General features: G+C 35.8%; 1 protein-coding gene across 4 annotated transcripts in view; it reads right to left on the reverse strand.

Annotated features, from left to right (window-relative positions):
* The window catches only part of Nckx30C (solute carrier family 24 member Nckx30C), a 1,001,248-nt gene that overhangs the window by 296,969 nt on the left and 686,457 nt on the right, over positions 1–17,822 (reverse strand). The gene's annotated exons all lie outside the window — the stretch shown is intronic.

Below are 17,822 nucleotides of genomic sequence, written 5' to 3' on the forward strand. Positions count from 1 at the left end.
ACTGACCTCTTCAATTTTAAAATGTTCCTGAATTTATTAAAGTATCTATATAACTTCACAATGTTATAAATTGCTTTAATTTTCAGTCAAATGATAATTTTTTTCCATGTTCAAAAATAAACTTAAATAACACAAGTATCTCTTATCTGGAACCCCTTTTCAAAACATCAGTATTTCCCAGTTTTACTTTTTTATAATTTAAAGTAATAATAAAAACTGACTAAAATTTGTATTGTCAATTCTAAAAATAGACGAAATGCTGTATGTATTCCACTTATTCAGATTAAAAATGTCTATTCCTATCCTCATTTATAAGCAGTTAAAGAAAGTGTTTCTTATTTGGTTAGTTTTTCTTACAGCAATTGTTGCTCTATTTGTCAACATATTCCCCACTGGAATTGAGACATTTTTCACACCATGGGTTCAATTTTTGTATCCTTGTGTCGTAGAAATCAGCCGTCTGAGATCGGAACCAGCGTTTGACAGCCGTCTCCACCTCTCTGTCGATCTCATGATATGAAAATTGTCTCATTTCCTGTGGGGAATATGTTGAAAAGTAGCTCAATAATTGCTGTGTCTGTTCCAATACATTTTTCCAATGAAATTGTGTTTTCTTTCTGTTAACGGCCCCTGTTGTTATTTTTTACGGCCCTCGTAATTGCGGTCGAGTGCCCAAAATTTGCACAAGCACTTCTTTTGAAATTATTAACATGGTGAAAGAAAAAAAGTTAACTTTTTTATCTACCCCCATGAGAATGTTTGCTTATGAGATTTATATACCTATCAATAGGGGCGGATGTTGATGACTTAAAAATAGCTGAAAAATGACCAATAAAATGCCCTTACAATTACATAAAAATGCCACAACAGTTAAAAAAAGTGACCTTGAAAGTTAATAAAGCAAAGGCAAGAAAATGTATATGAACAATAAACACAAAAAAGGCAGCTGCTTTTTGAAAGAAATCAAAATTACTCTTTTGTTTATGTTTAGGCTACTTATATTCAATATGAAGACCTCGGGGATAAATAGTAATAACCCTCAAAATTGAGATTGACAGTTTTCTGGTTGTTAACAGTCTATAACCTTATTATCTTTGGTTTGGTTAAATAATTACGTAAATATGTTAATTAATAATTGGATTATTCTGCTTGAAAAAATATGCCAATCCTCTTGTGTTTGCAATAAAAATTAAAATGTATGTTTCAATTTGTAAATGTGTGTTGTTATTATTATTTACTCCCGAAGTCTTCAAATATCAATTTTGAATTAATGCAAATTCACGGATGACAATGGTTGTATACTTCAACTAACTAGAGCAAACAAAAACTAACCAAACAAACAAAACTAACCTAATCAAACAAAAACTAACTTACACAAACAAAAACTAACCTAATCAAACAAAAACTAACCTACCAAGAAAACTAAACTACGCAACCAAAAATTAACCTAAGAAAATAAAAACTAACCTCAGCAAACAAAACTAACACCAAAAAATCTTTCCCTTATTGAGACATCTTGAAAATAGAAACTACAGATAAATAATTTGCAAGTAAGTAGACCTTAATTTAATGGCCGTGAATATGGATTCAATTAGCATCTACTTCCCCTTGTAACCTATATATTCGGTAAAAGTGGATAAGAATAAAAACACAAGATTTTGATCGGTTATTTAACGACGCAGTACCAACTACGAGATTATCTAACGTCGATGGAATTAGTGACGGAGATATGTATCGGAGTATTTGCTAGGGCATTATCTGACAGTCACCTTACTGTTGGAAAAACCCAGCAGGTTATCAGCCGAATCGAGACTGGAATGCATGTTCGATTTCAGGGTCGGATTAATAGGTAAATACGTTATCGCATGAGTACGCTGGTGTCTTAAATGGAACATCTAGGTGTGTTGAAAATTACTCTTTAGAGCTACAACATTGTATGCGCTTTAATGACATATCGCGATACCGATTCGCAACTCCCCTTTCGTTGGTATATTTTCCGCCTAAAAAGCTATTAGCCTCAGTCATGAATGAACCCGCGTATGTTGACTGTATAAGTAATCACGTAACTTCTGGGCCACCAATGACGATGCTTCATAATAATATTATGTAAATAGATTTCTTCTTTCGATTCTAAATCTCATTTGGATGTAGCACTACGTCTCTTTCCTCGCTATGAATGAGGGGTGGGGTAACTTGGGAATTGACAGTCATAAAAATGAAATCCCCTTATGCGTTTTGAATTCCTCTTGTTATCCTTGTATTTCCTCTGTTCTTCTATTTGCCATTTTCCTCTTGTATTCCCTATGTTCTCCTTATATTTCCTTTGCTTCACTGCATCCTCCTTATTTTCTTTTACTCTCATTTTCCTCCTTGTATTCTCGTAGTTATCATTATCTCCTCATAGTTATCCTTGCCTCCTTACAGTTATATTTGCCTTCTCATAGTTTTTCTTGCCCCCTCATAGTTATCTTTGCCTCCTCATAGGTATCTTCGCCTCCTCACAGTTATCCTTGCCTCCTTACAGTTATCTTTGCCTCCTTACAGTTATCTTTGCCTCCTCATAGTTTTTCTTGCCCCCCCTCATAGTTATCTTTGCCTCCTCACAGTTATCCTTGCCTCCTCACAGTTATCCTTGCCTCCTTACAGTTATCTTTGCCTCCTCATAGTTTTTCTTGCCCCCCTCATAGTTATCTTTGCCTCCTCACAGTTATCTTTGCCTCCTTACAGTTATCTTTGCCTTCTCATAGTTTTTCTTGCCCCCCTCATAGTTATCTTTGCCTCCTCACAGTTATCTTTGCCTCCTCACAGTTATCCTTGCCTCCTTACAGTTATCTTTGCCTCCTCATAGTTTTTCTTGCCCCCCCTCATAGTTATCTTTGCCTCCTCACAGTTATCCTTGCCTCCTCACAGTTATCCTTGCCTCCTCACAGTTATCCTTGCCTCCTTACAGTTATCTTTGCCTCCTCATAGTTTTTCTTGCCCCCCCTCATAGTTATCTTTGCCTCCTCACAGTTATCTTTGCCTCCTTACAGTTATCTTTGCCTTCTCATAGTTTTTCTTGCCCCCCTCATAGTTATCTTTGCCTCCTCACAGTTATCCTTGCCTCCTTACAGTTATCTTTGCCTCCTCATAGTTTTTCTTGCCCCCCCTCATAGTTATCTTTGCCTCCTCACAGTTATCCTTGCCTCCTCACAGTTATCCTTGCCTCCTTACAGTTATCTTTGCCTCCTCATAGTTTTTCTTGCCCCCCCTCATAGTTATCTTTGCCTTCTCATAGGTATCTTCGCCTCCTCACAGTTATCCTTGCCTCCTTACAGTTATCTTTGCCTCCTTATAGTTTTTCTTGTCCCCCCTCATAGTTATCTTTGCCTCCTTATAGTTTTTCTTGTCCCCCCTCATAGTTATCTTTGCCTCCTCACAGTTATCCTTGCCTCCTTACAGTTATCTTTGCCTCCTTACAGTTATCTTTGCCTCCTCATAGTTTTTCTTGTCCCCCCTCATAGTTATCTTTGCCTCCTCATAGGTATCTTTGCCTCCTCACAGTTATCCTTGCCTCCTTACAGTTATCTTTGCCTCCTCATAGTTTTTCTTGTCCCCCCTCATAGTTATCTTTGCCTTCTCATAGGTATCTTCGCCTCCTCACAGTTATCCTTGCCTCCTTACAGTTATCTTTGCCTCCTTACAGTTATCTTTGCCTCCTCATAGTTTTTCTTGTCCCCCCTCATAGTTATCTTTGCCTCCTCATAGGTATCTTTGCCTCCTCACAGTTATCCTTGCCTCCTTACAGTTATCTTTGCCTCCTTATAGTTTTTCTTGTCCCCCCTCATAGTTATCTTTGCCTCCTCATAGGTATCTTTGCCTCCTCACAGTTATCCTTGCCTCCTTACAGTTATCTTTGCCTCCTCATAGTTTTTCTTGTCCCCCCTCATAGTTATCTTTGCCCTCTCATAGGTATCTTCGCCTCCTCACAGTTATCCTTGCCTCCTTACAGTTATCTTTGCCTCCTTACAGTTATCTTTGCCTCCTCATAGTTTTTCTTGTCCCCCCTCATAGTTGTCTTTGCCTCCTCGTAGGTATCTTCGCCTCCTCATAGTTATCCTTGCCTCCTTATAGTTATCTTTGCCTCCTTACAGTTATCTTTGCCTTGTCATAGTTTTTCTTGCCCCCCTCATAGTTATCTTTGCCTCCTCATAGGTATCTTTGCCTCCTCACAGTTATCCTTGCCTCCTTACAGTTATCTTTGCCTCCTCATAGTTTTTCTTGTCCCCCCTCATAGTTATCTTTGCCTTGTCATAGTTTTTCTTGCCCCCCTCATAGTTATCTTTGCCTCCTCATAGGTATCTTTGCCTCCTCACAGTTATCCTTGCCTCCTTACAGTTATCTTTGCCTCCTCATAGTTTTTCTTGTCCCCCCTCATAGTTATCTTTGCCTCCTCATAGGTATCTTCGCCTCCTCACAGTTATCCTTGCCTCCTTACAGTTATCCTTGCCTCCTTACAGTTATCTTTGCCTCCTCATAGTTTTTCTTGTCCCCCCTCATAGTTATCTTTGCCTTGTCATAGTTTTTCTTGCCCCCCTCATAGTTATCTTTGCCTCCTCATAGGTATCTTTGCCTCCTCACAGTTATCCTTGCCTCCTTACAGTTATCTTTGCCTCCTCATAGTTTTTCTTGTCCCCCCTCATAGTTATCTTTGCCTCCTCATAGGTATCTTCGCCTCCTCACAGTTATCCTTGCCTCCTTACAGTTATCCTTGCCTCCTTACAGTTATCTTTGCCTCCTCATAGTTTTTCTTGCCCCCTCATAGTTATCTTTGCCTCCTCGTAGGTATCTTCGCCTCCTCATAGTTATCTTTGCCTCCTCACAGTTATCCTTGCCTCCTTACAGTTATCTTTGCCTCCTCATAGTTTTTCTTGCCCCCTCATAGTTATCTTTGCCTCCTCGTAGGTATCTTTGCCTCCTCACAGTTATCCTTGCCTCCTTACAGTTATCTTTGCCTTCTCATAGTTTTTCTTGCCCCCCTCATAGTTATCTTTGCCTCCTCGTAGGTATCTTCGCCTCCTCACAGTTATCCTTGCCTCCTCATAGTTTTTCTTGCCCCCTCATAGTTATCTTTGCCTCCTCGTAGGTATCTTCGCCTCCTCACAGTTATCCTTGCCTCCTTACAGTTATCCTTGCCTCCTCATAGTTTTTCTTGCCCCCTCATAGTTATCTTTGCCTCCTCGTAGGTATCTTCGCCTCCTCATAGTTATCTTTGCCTCCTTACAGTTATCTTTGCCTTCTCATAGTTTTTCTTGCCCCCTCATAGTTATCTTTGTCTCCTCATAGGTATCCTTGCCCCCTCATAGTTATCCTTGTCTCCTCACAGTTATCCTTGCCTCCTCTCAGTTATCCTTGCCTCCTCATAGTCATCCTTGGTTCCTCAATTTTCCCAATCCCCTCATAATTCTCCCTGCCTCCTCATAATCCTCCTTGTCTCCTCATAGTTCTCATTGTGTTTCCCACGTTCTCTTCGTTCACCTTGTGTTCTCCTTATGCTCTCCTCGCTCTCCTTGTATTCCCATTATTCTCCTTGTAATCCCCTATTCTCCTTGCATTCCATCATTCTTCTTGTATTCTTCTTATTCACCCTTTATCCTCATTCCTCTTATATTCCCCTTATTCTCCTTATATTCCCCTTGTTATCCTGCCCGTCTCTTTGTTCTCCTTGTATTACCCCTTTATTCCTAATATTTCCCTTGTGTGATCGCACTCACACATTTTTATGTAAAGATATTCAGCCTAGTAAAGCTATGCAGTTGTCAATTTTTAACCCACACTACGCAGCTAATTTTGTTAAATTAATAACAATATGCTCGTAGTTTTAAATTCCATTCCAATTCCAGATAAAAAACATTGTTAATAGTAACGCCTGAATTAATCTTTAAATGTAACTTTAAATAGATAAAATTTAATTAAAGATCTACGCGATAATTCCTTGAAACATCAACACGACTGTAAACCAGAGATTGTCGTTAATTAAACATGTTCTTGATCCATTCATTCGGACAGCATCTGAATGCCAGCCAGCAGTATTTCTCTCATATCGACGAATGCACAGACTGGCGAATCAATGTAACAGGCTACGACCGACTGGCTAATGATAATGCTAGCTACATATTACTATCATGTAAAAAAATCGTTATTATTATTGCTGTCCTCGAAATAATTTAGTACTACTTAGCCATAAACTTTACGGCTTAATAAACTTATCATGCCAGCAGCTATATCCCAACACAAGCCAACCGCCACATGTGACACTTTGCCATTTCAGGCATAGCAGAACGCTCAACAGAGACGTAGTCTACTCCTTATATAGTGATGTCTAAGCAAGCGCATTTTTCTGACCTTGACGTCGTGCGCGGGCATCAAGCGCTAGGTATGGAAGGAGCAAGGATTATGTATATGAATAAAAAGCCTGTTGGATTAAGAAAACAGTGATGTACAAACTTCAAACAGGATGTGAAATTTTATGTCGTTATTTTATATGGCTATTTGCTGTTTGATATTATCTATACAGTCTATAAAACAAAGTAGGTTACTAACACCAGTTTCTTAATATTGCAGCTAATAACATAATAAAGAGTTAAGGAGGAATATTCACATAAATTTCATAGTAGTAAAACTATACTACATTAAATGAATGAAACATAATTCATGAAGGAAGTGATATCCCAAAGAAAGAGATTAAGTATGACATGGTAAGTTGGAATTGATATTGACGGTATCTTTAGCCTTATAAAAGTAATCAATAAACAAATCAAAACAATATTACAGTACACAGCAAAGTTACCTAGGAATATGTTTCAACTGTAAATAATATTACACAACAAAACCCTTATCGCATTATGCTTTTAAGTTGATATTGGTGCGCAACTTCCTATCATCAGAATATTAAATTATTTTCTCGAAATCTGCTGAAGCTATAGAGCTGATGTTTTTACAACACATGGGCACAAATCTTTTGTATATGATGTAACAGTAGTTGTTTGTTAATTCATTTTCTTACAAATATTTTCTATGCAAATATTTTCAAACTTTTCAATACGTATCTTCAGTAATACATATTTACAATAGGCTATATTAGATTTACGAAAACATTATTTCAGTACCTGTAAGGCTATTAAATAAACATAGCCTATCTGAAAATTTTACCTTTCTGTAAAAAGTTGAGAAAATACTCTTTTGAATAAAAAGGAAACTCGTGAAAAATGAGCATTAAAATTGAAACTTAAATACTTATAATGCACTTATACTTCTCAGACAAATCTAAAAATTAACATTAACATGGATATAGTTTTAATAAGTTCTCTTCCCTTTATCCATTGAATCAGTGCTGCCCATCCCTCTATATAGGTCGACCAAGCGGTATATAGTACCTCTCTCGTCTGTCTCTTTCCTTTCCTCTGTAAAGCACTCAGGCTTTCCTGAGTTCTAAAGCGCGCGCTTGCCAATATGGACATCAGTTAACATGACTGCCTTATATCCACAGGCCTATATGTATAAATATTATATGTTGTGGTGTTAGAATTTTCATCGTTTACACCATGTCACACTTGTAGAGAAATCCAACGTTTCAGAGCTACGTGTTGGAAAGGCAGAAATGGGGGGGGACCTACATGTTGGCCTTATAGCAGAGAACTATTCTATAGGACTGACCTCAGATAACGATTTGACGTTTCCTGTAATAAGTATACAGGATGAATCGTAAGTAATGTGATTAATTTTAGACAGGTTATTCTTTGAGATATTTCGAACAAAATGTTGAATACTATTTTGCTCGTTTCTTGCTTCCTTTTCGAGTTAAAAATTGTTTTATATGAAATATTTCATAGTGTGTTCTGGGAAAGCCGATGATTGAACTAACTGCCTATATGCTCAGTCAATTTAAGAGAACACTGTATTATGGTAATATATGATTGAAGGAATTTTAGTTTTGTCCTTTAAATGTGCAGAAATTTGATCCGAATAAATGTAACATTTTAAATTTCCTTTTCAGAACGAAAAGTTACATTTGTTTTTATTTATTTATTTTATTGAATTATTTTACGACGCTGTATCAACATCTAGGTTATTTAGAGTCTGAATGAAATTGTGATAATGCCGGTGAAATGAGTCCGGATTTGCTCATATTGGGTTGAGGGAAACCCCCGGAAAAAACTTCAACCAGGTAACTTGCCCCGACCGGGATTCGAACCCGGGCCACCTGGTTTCGCGGCCAGACGCGCTGACCGTTACTCCACAGGTGTGGGCTTACTTTTCCTTTTAGCCGTAATAACACAATAATTATGGAAAATATGTAAAAAAAATTGGCGTGGTGGTGGTGGTGGTGGTGGTGGTGGTGGTGGTGGTGGTGGTGGTGGTGGTGGTGATGATGATGATGATGATGATGGAAATTTTTGTTCTGTACAGTGTCTTTGTCACTTTTTGGAGGAAAGATCTCTGTGGTCTTACACAAATTTTACCAAAGTATATATTTGAAGACTATCAAAGTGTCAAAAACTTCTTTATTTCTTTATCATCTATTACTGCACTCGGTTTTTATATTATGTCATAGAAAGTCTTTTAAAGGATGTTATTCAACTTGGATATCCCTTCTTGCTCAATGAGGATGTCTGCGATTATCTGACACATCTCGAGGCCGAAAGCGGCGTGCAAGATTGATTTGTTTCTATATTCAAATGGGCTGCAGAAGGTAATTACTTGATAAGAACTTGTACAAACTTGCCCGCAGACCGACACTTAATGGCCCTGTTCCTGCGCGGAAGCGCAATTAGCTTGTTCTTCGGAAGAATCGCGACTTGCAGACTGCAGAACTGATAAAAGAGCGCATGGCGCATGTGTGCGGCAGTCAAGAACTACCTCTCCGCTGTGTCATTACAAATTGAGTGAAAAATTACCGCGCAAGAGAGAAACCCCATGCGAAACATTCATTACGATGTCATGATTTGTCAAATCCTTATCAATGGAACTTTCAAACATGTCGCTTTTAAAGATATGGACTATTCCATATGAAATCGATCAGTAAAAAACCTCGCATTTTTTAAATACTTACTTACTTACTGGCTTTTAAGGAACCCGTAGGTTCATTGCCGCCCTCACATAAGCCCGCCATTGGTCCCTATTCTGAGCAAAATTAATCCATTCTCTATCATCATATCTCACCTCCCTCAAATCCATTTTAATATTATCTTCCCATTTACGTCTCGGCCTCCCTAAAGTTCTTTTTCCCTCCGGTCTCCCAACTAACACTCTATATGCATTTCTGGATTCGCCCATACGTGCTACATGCCCTGCCCATCTCAAACGTCTGGATTTAATGTTCCTAATTATGTCAGGGGAAGAATACAATGCGTGCAGTTCTCCATTCTCCTGTAACTTCATCCCTCTTAGCCCCAAATATTTTCCTAAGCACCTTATTCTCAAACACCCTTAACCTATGTTCCTCTCTCAAAGTGAGAGTCCAAGTTTCACAACCATACAGAACAACCGGTAATGTAACGGTTTTTTAATACTTTAATTTTTTCCCTGTTTATACAAGGTGCTGAGAACAGTGCATTTTCAAAAATATGCTATCGGAAGTCAAAAGGTTTTCGTACTATTGAGCAACAAATTTAGCGTATATTATAAAAACAAGCCTCTTTCAGCGCTCAGAACTCTGGAACCATTTACTGCAGAACATTGAACGGGAGCTCATATTGAAGCTGACATTTAGTAGGTTATGTTAAGAAGTAATCCTTATTTTTATTGTGTACAGAGAGACAGGTAATCTGATTTTACTTACTTTGAGGTTTTTTGCCCATTTGTAAAAATGTAAAAAATATTGAGAAAAAACCTTGCATTATTAAGAGGGACTTCGGCATTGTTTGCTTAGTGGCTCGGCAATAAGTTTCGAAGGTATTAAATAAATTATTTTCACACGCCTAGACTTCAACGGCGCAGTACCGCACGCACTGGCCGAGAGCTGAAGATAAGCAAGCGTTGGGCGTCATTTTACTCCTGTGTTTATGAAAACTTGTGATAAAGCTAGCCCAGCTATGCGCTACTAGACGAAACATCATGTGTTTATGTCCCCTGACCTTGCTTGTCTCGGCTAGCTCTCCGTCTCACAGTCAGCTGGTTATTTCACGCGTGTACTATTTATTTTCTTTATTTTATATTTTCAATACTTTATCAACGGTACACCAGTAAAAAATATGTGTTTATTTGTACTTTCAATGCGGAATTTAACTATATATTTTTAAATATTTTTTTCTAAGCAAAGGCGTCTTAATGAGGAAAAATCTAAATTTCTCCTTTTCCATAAAAAGTAAGAAAATCTGTTTATATGTCAATATAAACTTTAATTTCTCAGCATCAAAATAAACCATGATTTTGATCATTGGGTGAAAGGGTTTCGGAGCCACAACAGTTTAAAGTTGCTAATTTTAAGAAAATACGATAAATTTAAATATTTTTAATTTAAACACTATGAAGTTCTGATGCCTCAAACTTTGCACAAAGCATTGTATCACAGTTCTTTACGTACAAAAAAGTTTCATTGTATTTAAAAATTGCAAGGTAAATTTTCTCTATATTTCGGTCGATTTGAGATGGAATAACCCATATGCTCTGTGACACGTATGGAAACGCGCTGAAAAAGAAGTTGCCCCATAATATTAGCCACCTGATTCTGTGCAAGATGAAGTGAAATTACGTTACATAATATGTGACTCGTTGCGCGGAAAGGAGCCTAAAGTCGTGAAAGGAAATTTTACAGGAGAACAAAAATAACGAGTTTACGGTGTGAAAACTGAATTTCTATGTTTTGACATGTTGCGCTACGTGTAGGCTTTCTTTACATATTAAACTAGAAGGTAGTTTTATAATTTGCTACAAAATCGCACAAAATGAATTTTACTGACTGAATGCCAACAGCAGAAAAGGGACCCAAAGTCGTTTATGGGATTATAACATTGCCGATTTTAAATCCCTTTCATTTTGTACTATAATCAGCTGTTGGAATTGTCATTGATTTAATGTCATGGAGAAGAAAATTAATATAGAAGGTTTAAGTGACGAATTTTATACTGATTAATGCACATCACGTGACAGTGAAAGTGAAACAGAAAGTGACGTGGAGAGTGAAAAATCTGATGGCCAGCTAGAAGACATTGTTTCAATTATTGTTTTAAGTTCTTTATATTTTCTGTATGTATTTCATATCAATTCCATACTGTAACTTAATATTTAATGTGTGTTGTATTTCATATTAATTTGTTTATGTTCACTTTACGTTCAACTCATTTTGCAGAAAAATTTACTTCTATATTATCAATCAAACACAGCTTGCAACATACTAATACATAAATAAGAAATGTTAATGTTATTTTATCTTCTCATTTCATGTATAATTCATAATAACTACACAGTGCTTCTTAAATACCTAAATATTTCTTATAGTTGCTAAGAAAACAAGCGAAAACTTTAATTGTATTTTTCTCGAAAAGTACGTTATGTAATATCAACATTCAATAAGCAATATATTAAAAACTATAGCACCTAGAATCATGATTTTTAAGTGCTCAATATTTCATCCTCTTTTTTGAAACCACAAAAAAAAAAATCGTACTTTAGGTCCCATTTCCTGCAACTGGTCACATATACAGTAAGTTCAAAAAAATTTCTCACAAGATCTTAGATTTGGCAATGAGTTTCGAAGGATGAATACAGTGATAGCAATTTACAATCGGTTACTTAACGGTAGAAAGGTGCTAAGTGCCAAAATAAAAAAAATGCAATTCCTAATGTAGTGTAAACCTAGTGTATTAAATAAATAAATTTGAAAATTTTGAAATTAAAAAAAGATCACTGGAATGAATGGTGCAAATTGCCAAGGGACATTACATATCAACAATACTAGGTCCACAGAAGTTTGTAGAGTGTTATTAAGACCACCAAAGGATTGCAGTAGTGCAAAGTTACCAGGGCTCTCTCACAGAAAAGGTGCAATGTGCCATTCGTTTTAGTTTCCCTCCGTTGTTTGTCGTGTTAATAGTGAAGTTATGGCAAAAGACATTATTGATTACATACCTTGGTGTTTTGTGCAAACAGAAAGATCGGCGTGGATAAATCTTAGGCCTATATACAACATAATACGTAGGTAATGTATGGCTATGAATCACATATAAACATAATATATTACCTCTAGATGACACAGCCGGTGTTTTAAACTTTACATGATAAACTGGATAGTCATTTTGAGAGTTGATTTCCGATAAGTTTAAATTTATATTACATTATATTTGTGTAACTTCAGTCCATAACTTTTCAATCCATATTAATATAGAATTAATTTTCTGCTCTACTACATTGCAAGGTTATATTTCTACAAATATTTTTGACTTATTTAAAAGTCATCTTCAGATGGAGAACACGATAAATGGCACATCGAACGTAGGTGATGTACAGTGAGAGAACATTAATGCATATTTTATGAAACTGAACATATGTAAAAACATTATAAAATTATATGTGAATACTAGAGTGGTTCTGAGTCATTTTGGGATACAATAAATAACATTTAATAGAACTTTTATGATAATATGTTCTCTGTAACGCAACGATGAGATTGCTTTGACATTTGGCTCCACATTTATCTTAAACTCTATACGAAACTTATGCAGAGTTGAGATAGAAAAGGTTACTAATAAACCATGCATAAGCGATGGATGTATAAACACTCTGTAACTATACAATGGGAATTTCTTTGCAGTAGTTATATACAGAAAAAATGGCAGCCCCTTTAACAGCTGTTTTTATCGACTGTCATATTATGATGATGGTTGCCTTGTAACCACAGAAGAACAAACCAAAGAGCACAGAATAATTAGAATAATATTGCTGTAGCTTGTACTCTTTCACCAAAACATAGTGTAGTAATCGATCAGAGCCAGTTGTACTATCGATACTTAACACGACACACTAGAGCGCTCTACCGGATGCAATAGAGAACCTCAGCTATTCTATTACTTTTCGTAATGAAGTAATGACGAAACTATGACGTAGCTGTGTAACAGTTATACTGTTATACACGACGTATGTAGTGATTATTAGTAAGGAATTTACACACGATTTATAAACGGGCTACTCATTGTATAAGTATAAGACAGTTAAACGTCTGTATATAGAGTTTTTATTAGTAAGTACAACTCATCGCTACGAGTAATTGAAAACCAAACACACATAGAATGCCAGTGCTTGTATCTCCTCAATGACTTTTCTTATCTGAACATAGTATCACAAGCGGGTATTTACTGCTATTTTTAAACTTCTAAATATGTGCATACAATATGACCTGAATTTGTTATATAATATTTATAGACTCAATTAGAGTGCAGTTACCATTATAAGACTAATTTTAATATACTACAAGTTTTATTAAATGTTATTTATCACATGTCAAAATGACTCAGACCCGTACTATTTTTGTACTTAACATGAGCGCCAGGCTGGTAATCACAATCGCCTCAACGATAGGCAACTCAACCAAAAGATTATACTTGTCCACGAGGACATATTACTAATCTTAATTGCTCCATTAACAGTTCATAGTAAATTTCCGGACGCGGATTCCTTATGAAAAACGGTATCTTTTGACTCATCTACCATGATTAGAAGTTTGTAATATAGTTACGTGAAAATCCTATTTTTTTAGCTTCAGAAATCATCCTAAAGACGAGTTCTCAAAATCAATTATCATTTACTGTAATTATTACAGATAAGATATTAATGTGAAGATGCTAATATAATATAACCAAACACAAAAATAATGCACCATTATTTGTCAGCTTCATAGTAATTGTCTATCGTAGCAATTTCTTCTTCATTCATGAAATAATATGATGAAATAATGTACTAATATAAAAATCTAGCTTCCAGGTATAGTTCTCTATAAACAAATAGCTTACTACTACAATAGTGGAAAGTGACGATAAAATTGGCGATATACTCCACGACTGCCACCTAGCGGTTCGATAAGACAATTATAGTCCCGTCGCTCTAATTTCCGGCAGCCAATCACGTTGCAGATCGGCTACATTTAAACGTGTGCGTCTTGTGATTCGCTGATGAAGACTTCATGCATTTCCTAAGGCTGGATAAATACTTAATATAATCGCCCGCCATTTTGGCTCTTTCGTTGGCGTTCGCAGAAAGCACACGAGGACGTTAATTGCCGCTCAATTATTTGCTCAATTACAGTGCATTTGATTTATTATCATAGGAGCTACGACATGATAATGTTTACCGGTGTGGCAAATAGATTCCTCGTATGGTAGCTCGGCAACGAAAGAACAAAAATGGCGAACGATACTACCTACCTAGACTTTATAGAGCCTTGACTTCCTAAGACGTAAGCAAAGAGAAGGAGTTGCGCCGGGAATAACAGCGTCGCGACTTTAACAGCAGCATCCGTAGCAGTTAATATGTTTTGGTAAAAACGATGTTTTTCTCTTTTTATTTCTTATGTCCTGTAATTTAAGGAAATGACTGAAGAGGTGTTATTTGTGCCATATACGACTGTTTTAAGTACCAGATTCAAATGAACGGAAATAATTGTCAGGTTTCCCAACAACAAGGAATTGTAAATACCATATAATGCGATTATGATGGATTTGAGTATTGTAGCTAATGATGAGAAGAAAGCTAAACTCTCTCGTCCATTAAAGCTATTGTTGCCATTCAGTATAACATGGCCCATGTAAGTTGTAGTGAATTTTACAAATTTATGTGCAGTGAAAAAGTATCAATGTATCTTGACCAAGTAAAGTGAAAAGTGAAAATAAAGTGTCCTGAAATGTCAGAAATATTTGAAAGTGATATTCACAAATTTTTGTGAGAAAGTCTTCATGGACTTAGAAATAATATAACTAGCCTAATTGCTTTCTAAAACACAATGTAAATGTGAAAGTTCTTAGTAATGTTTGTATGAGATTGCTGGTACACAAGTATTTCAGTGTCCTTAAAAACGGACATGTAAAAAAAAAGTAAACAATTAATTTGTGACTTTCAGGGGCTACAAAAATATGAAATGAAAGAAGGTCGCACACAGTTAATATATTAAACAAACAGTTTCTTTCAAATGACTAGGTAATCATTTATTTTTCTACTAATTTTCCTTCCTCCCATTTCCTTATTAAAATTCAAATTTTTTTAAATTCATATAGATGACAAGGGTACAAAAACAAAAAGAAAGAGCTTTGAATTTATTTAGTTATTATGCTTCTTAAAATATCAAATTAACATTTTTCTCTTTAAGTTTAAATATAGCCTATGTATTTGTTCTCATAGCGAGTCGCTAGATGGCATTGGCGACGCTGTCGCTAACCACATGCGTGTTATTAATCATTACTTTCCACTATTGTAGTAGTAAGCTATTTGCTATAAGGCTGACTAGAATACTTTCAAGGGAAAAAAATAATGTTCCTGGGTCGGCTATCGACTGCACTCAATGCTGGGTCGTTGACGTCTTGTCAACCCACTTGAGATCTGTGGATATACGATTAAATGGAATAATTGGCCCGGGTTCCTCGGTAGCTCAGCCGGTAGAACGTTGGCGCGCTCAGCTAAATGTCTCGAGTTCGATACACGACCCCGGAACAATTTTTTCTTGAAATCTACTAATATGTTTGAGTATGTTATTTTATAAATTGAAAAAGTTTAAAATAAACTTCTTCTCAGTTATAAGTCTTTTTTTTTGTCTGTCTCTGAAATTGATTCAATTTCTATTGTAACAGACATTTAATACTCAAAACAACAAATTACACACTAATCAAATGATTGCTGGTAATCTTAACAATTCTTCATACCAGAGCATTTGGTTATAAGATAGCAAATCATTGTGAAGTTCAGTTGGTGTACTGTGAGTTAACGTGCAGGGTCAAATGCAGTGAATGTTGTGAACATATAAGTGGAACAAACATCATCTTCGGAGACACATAACAATTCATGGTGATTTTAATGCAAATGGAACACACAGGCACACACAAACATTAAAATATCAGCGTACGCTCTTAATAGCAATTTCACTTTTCTAACCAGTTTGGTCTATTCTGATTGGTTTATATATTATGTACAAACAGTGGCGGCTTGTGAAATTTAGTCTCGGTGTCGCTCATTTACGAAAAGACAAAATTTCAAGATAAAGGCGTTGAAATACAGCAGTAACAAATCATGAATGTATAGATTCTAGGTGAAGGTTGACGCTAATCCACGCGCACTTACATTACACACGTTTGTGCAAACTCTGGAATACAATTTTAACGCGGGGAAGATTTCCTGCATCAGAAATATGTAAAACGGGCTTCCCAGTTACAATTTTCTTGGAAGAAAAGCATCCTAACGATTGCATTTCTTTTTTTATTGTCACCGACTTCGAATTTTTGGACGTAATTAATTGGAAGACATACTAATATCTTGGCCACTGAGGACAAGATAAATAATATTTATATATGTACTTGTAAATAAGGTAATATTCTGAAATAAATACAAGAGGAGCCTTTTAAATTATATCCGTAGGAACGATGACATCACACAGATTCTCCTCCAACAGCCGCCACTGTGCAAATTACAAATTAATTTTATCTCATATATAAATTTAGTAATGGAAATTTTATCATAAATAGTAATAACCTTCAGTCTGTTAATATTTAAATCCCCCAAACATTACAAAGAAAACTATTTTTAAATAAGAATGGAATACTAGCTACTCTAAAATCATTACCGCTTTCTGTAATCATTATTCTGAATTCGTATAAAGCAATTTGAAAAGTAGTTCAATTTAAAAGAATATAATGCTTATATTCACATGATCAATATTATTTTAATAAGTCACACTATTGGGTGAATAGATTGTAGAGAAACCGCAACGCAGCAATATGACTCTCGGCTGAGTCTCTTGTATGCTCCGGTTACGCATTGCTATCAGTGATATGCAGCTCAATGTTATTTACAATTGAGCATATAAAAATTATTTATGTAAAATAATACTCAATGTAAATAGATAAAACATTATTTATTCACCTGAATTACGAAAGGACGCTGAAATTATATGCCTTTTGTTCCAAACATGTATCATATCTGCATAAGGAATGCATCACTCGCTGTATATCCCATTGAAAATTGGAGGAGATGTTTTTCCGGATGTTATGCTATTTTTCAGTTCTTTATGGGAATGTAAATCATTTTTGCATATTTTGTCTTTCAGAGTTCCTCAAAGTTAACAATCACGAAGCGTTATGTCGGGTGATCGCGGAGGCCACACATTCTCAGTGATGAAATTCTCGAATACTCTATTTGAAGTTAATTCATAAAATAGTGATCTGCATGTGTTGTCACAGAATCCTGTTAGAGGAGAAGCGTACTTTTTCCTCCTTGTAACATGATTCCACAACAGCACATGTAGACAATTATTCTATGGGCAAGATATATAGGGTATACGAGGATGTAATTATCAATAGGAATATAATATGATCTCCTCGATCTCCGGTCATAACTTGTTGTGACTTTTAACTCTGAGAAACTATAATAATCCACATACTCTGAAAGAATGAAAAATAACATCCGGAAAAGCGTAATTTCTCAACGGAAACTCCAAGAAGTGCTGCATAACTTCTTTAACAGGTTAAGACAAATTTTTGGTGTATATAAGGCAGACAGTTTCGGACTCTTCTTTATTCATTTAGGTGAGTAAATTAAGTTTTAACGGTTTATTTTTAGTAATAATAAACATTAATACTTTGTTGTGT

Source organism: Periplaneta americana, chromosome 3, assembly GCF_040183065.1.
Source record: "Periplaneta americana isolate PAMFEO1 chromosome 3, P.americana_PAMFEO1_priV1, whole genome shotgun sequence".
NCBI lineage: Eukaryota > Metazoa > Arthropoda > Insecta > Blattodea > Blattidae > Periplaneta > Periplaneta americana.